Genomic DNA, 13,205 nt, shown 5'->3' on the forward strand with positions numbered 1-13,205 from the left:
TCAAACATAGCAGCCTAACAGCCCTGAAGGAACAACACAGCGCACAGCTCAGCAATTAAGCCCCTATAAAGTACAAAGTGTCTCCTCAAGCAGCTCCCTGACCCCTCTATATCCAAAAGACTGACATTAGGCAGGCATCATCCTGGGACAAAGATAGCAGAAAAAGAAACTGGTAGCATCCCTCGCTGTGCCACAGCTGCTAGAGGTGCACCCCAGACAAGCAGGGTCTGGAGCTGACCTCAGCAGTCGTACAGCGAATGGGCTAGACTGGTAGAAGGAAAACCAAGCAACAGAAATACTTCATCATCAACATTCTGGGTGTCCACTCAGAGGCCCAATGGAAAAGTCAGCAACTACGCAGACGACCAGCGGACAAATCCACAAAGATGGGAAGAAACCAGCGCAAAAAGGAGGAAAACACCCGAAACCAGAACACCTCGCCTCCTAGAAAGGACCAAAACTCCTCACCAGCAAGGGAACAAAGCTGGACGGAGAATGACTGTGAAGAAATGACAGAATTAGACTTCAGAAGATGGATAATGAGAAACTCTTGTGAGCTAAAAGATCATGTATTGAATCAATGCAAAGAAACTAAGAACCTTGAAAAAAGATTCGAGGAAATGATAACAAGAATGGATAACTTAGAGAGGAATATGAATGAATTAAAGGAGATGAAAAACACAATACGAGAACTTGGCGAAGCAAACACAAGTTTCAATAGCCGAATTGACCAAGCAGAAGAAAGAATATCTGATGTCGAGGACCAACTCAATGAAATAAAACGAGAAACCAACATCAGAGAAAAAAGCGCAAAAAGGAATGAACAAAGTCTCCAAGAAATGTGGGACTATGTGAAGAGACCTAACCTACGTTTGACAGGTGTACCAGAAGGGGACGAAGAGAATGAATCCAAGCTGGAAAATACTCTTCAGGACATCATCCAGGAAAATTTCCCCCACCTAGCAAGACAGGCCAACACTCAAATGCAGGAAATACAGAGAAGACCACAAAGATATTCTGCAAGAAGAGCAACCCCAAGGCACATAATCGTCAGATTCAACAGGGTTGAAATAAAGGAGAGAATACTAAGGGCAGCCAGAGAGAAAGGTCGGGTCACCCACAAAGGGAAGCCCATCAGACTCACAGCAGATCTCTCGGCAGAAACACTACAAGCCAGAAGAGAGTGGGGGCCAATATTCAACATTCTTAAAAAAAAGAACTTTCAACCCAGAATTTCATATCCAGCCAAACTGAGCTTCAGAAGTGAAGGAAAAATAAAATCCTTTGCGAACAAGCAAATACTCAGAGACTTTGTCACCACCAGGCCTGCTTTACAAGAGCTCCTAAAAGAGGCACTACACACAGAAAGGATCAACCAGTACCAGCCATTCCAAAATCACACTGAATGCTAAAAAGCTTCAACAAAATGAAGAATCTACAACAACTAACAGGCAAAACAGCCACTTAGCATCAAAATGGCAGTATCAAATTCACACATAACAATATTAACCCTAAATGTAAATGGACTAAATGCACCAATCAAAAGACACAGACTGGCAAATTGGATAAAAATCCAAAACCCATCAGTGTGCTGTATCCAGGAAACCCATCTCACATGCAAGGATACACAAAGGCTCAAAATAAAGGGATGGAGGAAGAGTTACCAAGCTAATGGAAAGCAAAAAAAGCAGGAGTTGCAATTCTCATCTCTGATAAAATAGACTTTAAAGCAACAAAGATCAAAAGAGACAAAGAAGGCCATTACATAATGGTAAAAGGATCAACAAAACAAGAAGAGCTAACGATCCTAAACATATATGGAACCAATACAGGAGCACCCAGATACATAAGGCAAGTTCTTAATGACTTACAAAAGGACTTAGACTCCCACACAATAATAGTGGGAGAATTTAACACTCCACTGTCAATATTAGACAGATCAACCAGACAGAAAATCAACAAGGATATCCAGGGCTTGAACTCAGACCTGGAGCAAGCAAACCTGATAGACATTTACAGAACTCTCCACCCCAAATCCACAGAATACACATTCTTCTCAGCACCACATCACACCTACTCTAAAATTGACCACATATTTGGAAGTAAAGCACTGCTCAAGAAATGCAAAACAACTGAAATCATAACAAACAGCCTCTCAGACCATAGTGCAATCAAGTTAGAACTCAGAATTCAGAAACCGACCCAGAACCGCACAGCTTCATGGAAACTGAACAACTGGCTCTTGAATGTTGACTGGGTAAACAATGAAATGAAGGCAGAAATAAAGAAGTTCTTCGAAACCAATGAGAACGAAGACACAACGTGCCAGAACCTCTGGGACACATTTAAAGCAGTCTCTAGAGGAAAGTATATAGCAATAAGTGCCCATATGAGGAGAATGGAGAGATCCAAAATTGACACCCTATCGTCAAAATTGAAAGAGCTAGAGGAGCAAGATCAAAAAAACTCAAAACCCAGCAGAAGACAAGAAATAACTAAGATCAGAGCTGAGCTGAAGGAGATTGAGACACGAAAAACCCTTCAAAAAATCAATAAATCCAAGAGCTGATTTTTTGAAAAGATCAACAAAACAGACAGACCACTAGCCAGATTGATTAAAAAGAAAAGAGAGAACAACCAAATAGATGCGATAAAAAATGATAAAGGGGAAATCACCACAGATTCCACAGAAATTCAAACCATCATCAGAGAATATTACAAACAACTCTATGCGCATAAACTAGTAAACCTGGAAGAAATGGATGAATTCCTGGACTCCTGTGTCCTCCCAAGCCTAAACCAGGAGGAAGCTGAAACTATGACTAGACCAATAACAACGTCAGAAGTTGAGGCAGCAATTAAGAGCCTACCACACAAAAAAAGCCCAGGTCCAGACGGGTTCACAACCGAATTCTACCAGACACACAAGGAGGAGCTGGTACCATTCCTTCTAAAACTATTCCAAACAATCCAAAAAGAGGGAATCCTTCCCAAATCATTTTATGAGACCAACATCATCTTGATACCAAAACCCGGCAGAGACCCAACGAGAAAAGAAAACTTCAGGCCAATATCCATGATGAACATAGATGCAAAAATCTTCGATAAAATATTGGCAAGCTGATTGCAACAGCAAATCAAAAAACTTATTCATCATGATCAAGTAGGATTCATCCCGGGGATGCAAGGCTGGTTCAACATACGCAAGTCTATCAACGTAATTCACCACATAAACAGAACCAAAAACAAAAACCACATGATTATCTCAATTGACGCAGAGAAGGCATTTGACAAAATTCAACAGCCCTTTATGCTAAAAACCCTCAATAAACTCGGTATCGATGGAACGTATCTCAAAGTAATAAAAGCTATTTATGACAAACCAACAGCCAATATCATACTGAATGGGCAAAAACTGGAAGCATTCCCTTTGAAATCTGGCACTAGACAAGGATGCCCTCTCTCACCACTCCTATTCAATATAGTACTGGAAGTTCTAGCCAGAGCAATCAGGCAAGAAAAAGAAATAAAGGGTATTCAAATAAGAAAGGTGGAAGCCAAATTGTCTCTATTTGCAGACGACATGATAGTATACCTAGAAGACCCCATCGCCTCAGCCCAAAAACTCCTGAAACTGATAAGCAACTTCAGCAAAGTCTCAGGATAAAAAATCAATGTGAAAAAAATCACAAGCATTCGTCTACAGCAATAACAGACTTAAAGAAAGCCAAATCAAGAGCGAACTGCCATTCGCAATTGCTACAAAAAGAATAAAATACCTTGGAATACAACTCACAAGGAACGTAAGGGACCTCTTCAAGGAGAACTACAAACCACTGCTCAACGAAATCAGAGAGGACACAAACAGATGGAGAAACATTCCATGTTCATGGTTAGGAAGAATTAATATCGTGAAAATGGCTATACTGCCCAAAGTAATTTACAGAATCAACGCTATCCCCATCAAGCTACCATTGACTTTCTTCACAGAACTGGAAAAAACCACCATGAACTTCATATGGAACCAAAAGAGAGCCCGCATAGCCAAATCAATTCTAAGCAAAAAGAACACAGCGGGGGTATCACATTACCGGATTTCAAACTATACTACAAGGCTACAGTAATCAAAACAGTATGGTACTGGTACCAAAACAGAGATATAGACCAATGGAACAAAACAGAGGCACCGGAGGCAACACAACATACATACAACTATACAATCTTTGATAAACCTGACAAAAACAAGCAAGGGGGAAAGGATTCCCTGTTTAACAAATGGTGTTGGGAAAACTGGCTAGCCATGTGCAGAAAGCAGAAACTGGACCCCTTCGTGACACCTTACACTAAAATTAACTCCAGATGGATTAAAGACTTAAACATAAGACCTGGCACGATAAAGACCCTAGAAGGAAATCTAGGCAAAACTATCCAGGACATAGGAGTAGGCAAGGACTTCATGAACAAAACACCAAAAGCATTGGCAACAAAAGCCAAAATAGACAAATGGGACCTAATGAAACTCCACAGCTTCTGCACGGCAAAAGAAACAGTCACTAGAGTGGATCGGCAACCAACAGAATGGGAAAAATTTTTTGCAGTTTACCCATCTGACAAAGGGCTGATATCCAGAATTTACAAAGAACTCAAACGGATTTACAGGAAAAAAACAAGCCCATTCAAAAGTGGGCAAAGGATATGAACAGACACTTTACGAAAGAAGACATATATGAGGCCAACAATCATATGAAAAAATGCTCATCGTCACTGGTCATCAGAGAGATGCAAATCAAAACCACATTGAGATACCATCTCATGCCAGTTAGAATGGCGATCATTAAAAAATCTGGAGACGACAGATGCTGGAGAGGATGTGGAGAAAAAGGAACACTTTTACACTGTTGGTGGGAGTGTAAATTAGTCCAACCATTGTGGAAGACGGTGTGGCGATTCCTCAAGGCCTTAGAAATAGAAATCCCATTTGACCCAGCAATCCCATTACTGGGTATATATCCAAAGGACTATAAATTGTTCTACTACAAGGACACATGCACACGAATGTTCATTGCAGCACTGTTTACAATAGCAAAGACCTGGAACCAACCCAAATGCCCATCGATGATAGACTGGATTGGGAAAATGTGGCACATATACACCATGGAATATTATGCAGCAATCAGAAATGATGAGTTCGTGTCGTTTATAGGGACATGGATGAATCTGGAGAACGTCATCCTCAGCAAACTGACACAAGAACAGAAAATGAAACACCGCATATTCTCACTCATAGGCGGGTGATGAAAAATGAGAACACATGGACACAGAGAGGGGAGTACTAAACACTGGGGTCTATAGGGGGAAAAGGGGAGGGCCAGTGGGAGACGGAGGTAGGGAGGGATTGCCAGGGGAGAAATACCAAATGTGGGTGAAGGGGAGAAGGAAAGAAAAGCACACTGCCATGTGTGTTCCTATGAAACTGTCTTGCATGCTCTGCTCATGTACCCCAAAACCTAAAATCCAATAAAAAATTAAAAAAAAAAAAAAAAAAAAAAGAAACTAGAAAAGCAAGAGTAAACCAAACCCAAAATTAATAGAAGAAAAATGATAAGGATCTGAGCAGAAATAAATAAAATTGAAATGAAGAAAACAATACAAAAGATCAATGAAATAAAAAGTTGGTTTTTTAATAGTTATACAAAATCAACAAGTCTTTAACCAGGCTAACAAAATGAGAAAGAAGAAGAAGAAAGGAGGAGGAGGAAGAGGAGGAGGAGGAGAAGGAGAAGAAGGATGAAAAGAGAAGATCTAAATAAGTAAAATCAGAAATGGGGCCGGGCACAGTGGCTTACGCGTATAATCCCAGCACTTTGGGAGGCCAAGGCAGGTGGATCACGAGGTCAAGAGATCGAGACCATCCTGGTCAACAAAGTGAAACCCCATCTCTACTGAAAATACAAAAAATTAGCTGGGCATGGTGGTGCGCACCTGTAGTCCCAGCTACTGGGGAGGCTGAGGCAGGAGAATTGCTTGAACCCAGGAGGCGGAGGTTGTGGTGAGCCGAGATCATGCCATTGCATTCCAGCCTGGGTAACAAGAGCGAAACTCCATCTCAAAAAAAAAAAAAAAAAAAAAAAGAAATGATAAAGGACACACTACAAAAGATACTACAGAATTCAAAGATCATTGGTGGCTACTCTGAGCTACTATATGTCAATTAATTGGATAATATAGAATAAATGGACATTCCTAGACACATACATCCTACCAGGATTGAACCAGAAAAAATAAAAAATCTGAACAGACCAATAGTAAGTAACTAGATCAAAGCCATAATAAAAATGCTCTCAGTAGAGAAAAACCCAGGACCCAATGGGTTCCTGCTGAATTTTACCAAACATTTAGAGAAGAACTAATACCAATCCTACTCAAGCTATTCCATAAAACAGAGAAGGAGAGAATACTTCAAAACTCTTTATATATGGCCAGTATTATCCTGATACCTAAATCAGACAAAGACACAGGAAAAAATAAAAACTACAGGCTAATATCTCTCATGAATACTGATGCAAAAACCTTCAACAAAATACTAACAAATCAAATTCAGCAATACATTAGAAAAATCATTCGTCATGACCAAGGGCATTTATCTCTGGGATGCAATGATGGTTCAACATAAGCAAATCAATTAATGTGATACATCATATCAACAGAAAGAAGGATAAAACCATATGATTATCTAAAATGGTGCTGAAAAAGCAGGTGATAAAAATCAATATTCTTCATGAAAAAAAATCCTTAATAAACTGGATGCAGAAGGAACATACCTCAACATAATAAAAGCCATCCATGACAGACCCACAGCTAGCATCTTACTGAATGTGGAAAAACTGAAAGTCTTATGTCTAATGCCTGCAACATGACAAGGATGCTCACTTTTACCACTGTTATTCATCAGAGTACTGGAAGTCCTAGCAAAAATAGACAAGACAAAGTAAAAAAAGAAAGTAAAAAAAAATCAGTATCCAAATTGTAATAAAAGAGGTCAAATCATCATTGTGTGCAGATGATATGATCTTTTTTTTTTTTTTTTTGAGACAGAGTTTTGCTGTTGTTACCCAGGCGGGAGTGCAATGGCGTGATCTCAGCTCACCGCAACCTCCGCCTCCCGGGTTCAAGCAATTCTCCTGCCTCAGCCTCCCAAGTAGCTGGGACTATAGGCGTGCACCACCATGCCCAGCTAATTTTTGTATTTTTAGTAGAGACGCGGTTTCACCTCATTGACCAGGATGGTCTCTATCTCCTGACCTCATGATCCACCCGCCTCGGCCTCCCAAAGTGCTGGGATTATAGGCGTGAGCCACCGCGTCCTGCTGATATGATCTTATATTTGTAAAAACCTAAAGACTCTGCAAAAAAACTATTAGAACTGATAAATTCAGTAAACTTGCAGGATACAAAATCAACATACAAAAATCAATAGCATTTCTATATGCCAACAATGAACAATCTGAAAAAATAATAATAATCTCATTTACAATGGTCACAAATAAAATTAAATATCTAGGAATTAGATATTCAAAGAACTGAAAGATCTCTATAACGAAAATATAAAATACTGATGAAAGCAATGGAAAAGCACACCAAAAAATTTTAAAAATACCATGATCATGGATTGAAAGAATTAATATTATTAAGATGTCCATATAACCCAAAGCAATCTACAGATTTAATGGTTTCTTTATTTTTAAAAAAAATTATTCTTCACAGAAACAGAGAAAACAATTCTAAAATTTATATAGAACCAATAAAGGTAAGCGAAAAGAACAAAACTGAATAGTCACATTACCTGACTTCAAATTATACTACAGAACTATAGTAACCAAAACAGCATGGAACTGGCATAAAAACAGACACACAGACCAGTGCAACAGAATAAACAACCCAGAAATAATCCCACAATGAACTTATTTTTCCATAGTGAACGCATCTTTTTTTACAAATGTGCCAAGAACGTACACTGAAGAAAAGACATTCTCTTCAATAAATGATGCTAGCAAAAATGAAGATCCATATGGAGAAGAAAGAAACTAGCCCTTTATCTCTTGCCATATACAAACATCAAATCAAAATAGATTGAAGACTTAAATATAAGACTTAAAACTATAAAATTACAACAAGAAAACATTGGGGAAAATCTCTAGGATTTGTTGTGTGTAAAAATTTCTTGAGTAAACACCCCACAAGCACCGGCAACCAAAGCAAAAATGGACAAATGGGATCACATCAAGTTAAAAAGCTTCTGCTCAACAAAGGAAACAATCAACAGAGTAAAGAGACAACCCACAGAATGGGAGAAAATATCTGCAAACTATCCATCTGACAAGGAATTAATAACCAGAATATATAAGAAGCCCAGACAACTATGTAGGAAGAAATCTAATAATCTGATCAAAAAATGGGCAAAAGATTTGAATAGACATTTCTCAAAAGAGGACATGCAAATGGTAAACAGATATAAAAAGGTGCTCAATATCATTGATCCTCAGAGAAATTCAAATCAAAACTACAATGAGATATCATTTCATTCCAGTTAAAATGGCTTATGTCCAAAAGACAGGCAATAACAAATGCTATCGAGGATGTGGAGAAAAGGGAACCCTCGTACACTGTTGGTGCGAATGCAAATTAGTACAGCCACTATGGAAAGCAGTTTAGAGTTTCCTCAATGAATTAAAAATAGAGCTATCATTTGATCCAGCAATTCCACTGCTGGTTATATACCCAAAAGAATGTAAGTTTGTATTTTGAAAAGCTATCTGCACTCCCATGTTTGTTACAGCACTGTTCACAATAGCTAAGATTTGGAAGCAACCTAAGACTCCATTAGCAGAAGAATGGATAAAGAAAATGTGGTACATATACACAATGGAGTACTACTCAGCCATAAATAAAATGAGATCCTGTCATTTGTAACAACATGAACGGAACCGGAGGTAATTCTGTTAAGTGAAAGAGGCCAGGCAGAGAAAGAGAAACTTCTCATGTTCTCACTTATTTGTGAAAGCTAAAAATCACAACAACTGAACTCATGGGGATAGAGAGTAAAACCATTGCTACCAGGGGCTGGTGAGGGCAGTAGGGGGCTGAGCTGGAGATGGGGGTGGTTAATGGGTACAAAAAATACTTAGAAAGAATGAATAAGACCTACACCATTTCATAGCACAACAGGGTGACTATAGTCAATAGTAATTACATATTTTTAAGTAACTAAACGGGTATAACTGAATTGTTTGTAACACCAAGGATAAATGCTTGAGGGGATGGATTGGATGTCCCATTCTCCATGATGTGACTATTTCACATTGCATGCCTTTATCAGAGCATGTCATGTACCCCAAAAATCTATATGCCTACTATGTCCTCACAAAAATTAAAAATTAAAATTAAATAACAGAAGGAAAAAAATGGGACTAATCAGACCTGTCTCAAAGTGTTGCAGAAACTGAAGGGAATATGAATGTTACCCCAAAATATACCACCTTGGCATAAAAATCACTTTTAGCTGAAAGTAATCGCAAAACAGCAGACGTGGGAAGACCTCTCTGCCCTCCCGCGTTTTGCCTAAAAAAAGTATAGATTTCCCTTTGTTAAGGTATGGCCTTCTACCATACCAGAGAGAGGAGCCTGACTCTTGGCATCAAATAAATCTGCATAACAAGCTGTACTAAACACTACTTATATGCCATACATTTCCTCATCACCTTCCCAAAATTCACTGTGCCTAAGGGGCTTAACCCTCTTTTCCTTTATCTGGTTCCTTCACAACTTAGTATATTTTGTTAAAATGATATACAAGCCCTGGGTCTGTAACCTCTTGTGCATGTAAAAATGTTAATAAAAGTTGTATGCCTTTTCTCCTGTTAATCTGTCTTGTCAGTTCAATTCATAGTTCCCAGGAACACATCCCAAGAGAGTAGAAGGGAAGTTTTTCCTTCCCTACAAAACCAACTGAGATCATTTAAACTGTAGGTAACATAGTAGCACTGAGCATAGGAAACTTCACATTGTTTCCTATTTGTTACACTATGGCAGTTACATTTATTAGGATTCAGTTTCCTCATCTGTAATCTAGAGGCAGTAATAGCGCCTTTATCTCAGAGATGTTACAAGCAACAGTTGAGACAGCACTGATGTAGAATTCCCAACATGATTTGGGACACAGAAACCATTATTGTTAATAGTCCCTCTCATGTCACTGATCCTTAAAGACATTCCCCTGGACTCTCAGGTAAAGGCAGTTAATGTGATCAGGGCCAGGGAAACGGAATCAACTTGGCCAAATATTCAAGAGATTCTCTCACAAAGCAGGCTGAATCATTAATTGTTGTATTTTCTTGGGGAAATGTGACAGTTCAAGAGATTGTGTCTGGCTGTGAGGCTGGTTCTGCCTAGTTGAAACATCCTCATCAAAAAACAACTCAGGCTCAGAGTCTGCTCAAGAAGGACCAGATGGAGTGCAGAAATGTTAGGGTCTCTATGGAATGTGTAGCGATTTTGGTATTTTATGTACCGGGCCCACTGCTGTAACCACCCAATGGATTCACTTTGCCCACTGCCTAGACAGAGCCAGTGAAACTGTAATAGAGAAAGAGTAACTCACACAGAGCAGGCTGTGCAGGGAGACAGGAGTTTTGTTATTATTCAAATCAATCTCCCCGTGCATTCAGGGAGTTTTTAAGGACAATTGGTGGGGGAAGGGAAGGAAGCCAGGAGTGCTAATTGGTTAGGTAGGAGATGAAATCATGGGATGTTGCAGCTTCCCCCTTGCACTGAGTCAGTTCCCGGGTGGTGGCTACAAGATCAGATGAGCCAATTTATCGATCTGGGTAGTGCCAGCTGATCCATCAAGTGCAGGGTCTGCAAAGTATCTGAAGCATTGATCTTAGCAGCAGATCTTGTAGCTTCCCACAGCATGACTCCTAAACCATAATTTCTAATGATGAGGCTAATTTGTTAGTCCTACAAAGCATAAGTCCCCAGGCAGGAAGGCAGTTTGTTTTGGGAAAGGGCTGTTATCTTTGAACTAAGTTCCTCTTAAATTAGGTCAGCCTACACCCAGGAAGAAACAAGGGTAGCTTAAAGGTTAAAACCAAGATGGAGATGGTTAGGTTAGATCTCTTTCATTCTCAGTCATAATCTTGCAAAGGTGGTTTCACTGTTATGAGGTGAAAGGAGTCAATCCAAAATTCATATGCTGAAGTCCTGATTCCCCAGTGCCTCAGAATGTAATTGTATTTGCAGATCATTAATGAAGTTTAAATGAAGTCATTAGAGTAAGCCCTAATCCAATATGACTGGTGGGTGTCCTTTTAAAAGGAAGAGACTAGAACACAGATATGTACAGAAGAAAGACCACGTGAAAATACAAGGAGAAAGCAGCCACCTGCAAGCCAAGGAGAGAGACCTCAAAAGAAACCAGCCCTGCCAATATCTTCATCCTGGCCTTCCAGACTCCAGAACTTGAGAAAACAATTTCTGTTGTTTAAGCCACTTAGACTGATAACCTGAGCAGACTAATAATACATCTGCTATAGAGAAGCTCCTAGGGAGCCTGGCACCAATTCTTCCTACTCTCTCTCTCCTTGTCAACCCTAATTCTCAGATTGAAATTACAGCACAAACTGAGACATGTGACAATTCATTTGTATAAATAAACCTTTTGTATAAACTTAATTGAATAAACAAAAATTTATTTTTATAAATAGATTTCTTTATAGAAATATAAACAGGTATATAATGTGACTCCTTTAGTGTGAAATTTAGAAAACACTCTAGTAGGGCTAGTTGGGAGTTTCTCTACAAAGCAGGTTTCTCTACAAAAATTAATTCTCTGGTAAAATACATTTGGAAAATAGTGTATACCATAGACTCTCTTAGAAGCCCACAATGTACATTAACATACTAAAGGTTTCAAGAAGTACTGCAATAAAAAAAAAGTGTTTCAACATTATTTAACCCAGCATCTGAGAAAATATTTGACCGCGGAGCTCTTTCTTTGAGGAAGGTTTCTAGGGACAATTCACTTTGAGAAATGTTCTGATCTAAACTGCCTCCCACTTACCAATCATCGCGTCAATGTTTTATTTCCTCAGAAGTCAGTTCATGTCATCCTTTTTTATTCAGATAATTTTTGTTTTTCAGAGGGTGACATTTATTGGCTGCCTCCCCAGATTCTGAAACTTCTAGGCTTTTATTCACAAACAATAGAAAAATACAATTCTCTTAGTAAGGAAGGGAGAAAGGAAAAACAGAATATCATTATCTTATCTCATCATCAAAACAGAAGTTAGAGTCATTATCTTGTCACATCATTTAACTATAAAAGTTTCAACAGAAGCCAAGAAGATATAAGAAGCTCCCACTTGATGAAATATACTTTTGGAACGACCATATTTTTTGAGGCTCTCTTAAACCTTTGATTGTAGCTGATATTTTTAAGAGCCCAGGTAAATAAGATAACTAGAGGCCAGGTAAACAAGGGAGGTGTGCCTTTCCTCCCCAGAATAAGGGGTAATCCACACTCTAGAAATAGACAGGTTAATGAGAGAGATGCAAAACTAATTTATTCAATCGAAATTTTATGTGACACAGGAGCCTTGAGATATACAAAGACCCAGGGAAAACTGCATTTTTAAGCTTAGATTCAATGAAGAATGGATAGCCGTGTAGAAATGTGATTGGACAAAAGGTTATGAACTAATGATAATAGACTGAGGGGAAACCCCAGAAGGCCTGTGTGTTCAGATTCTTCTTGGCCTCTCTGAGTAGCATTTCTTTCCTCCTGGGTATTGGGCAGGATCCATCTGGAATGAGAAGCTTCAAGGGAGAAGGAGGAGAGTGACCTTTCTAGGTTTTATGGCTTGTTTCTGGGGAGAGGAATTCTACTTTCTACAATCAACTCTTGGGAAGGGGAACTCTAAATTTTTTTTTTTTTTCTCTCTCTCAAGGCAAGAGTCTTGCTCTGTCGCCCAGGCTAGAGTACAATGGCAAGATCTTGGCTCACTGCAACCTCCGCCCTCTGGGTTCAAGTGATTCTCTTGCCTCAAACTCCTGAGCAGCTGGGACTACAGGTGCCTGTCACCACGTCCAGCTAATTTTTTGTGTTTTTAGTAGACACAGGGTTTCACCATGTTGTCCAGGCTGCTCTC

This window comes from Callithrix jacchus, chromosome 16, assembly GCF_049354715.1.
Source record: "Callithrix jacchus isolate 240 chromosome 16, calJac240_pri, whole genome shotgun sequence".
Classification (NCBI taxonomy): Eukaryota; Metazoa; Chordata; class Mammalia; order Primates; family Cebidae; genus Callithrix; species Callithrix jacchus.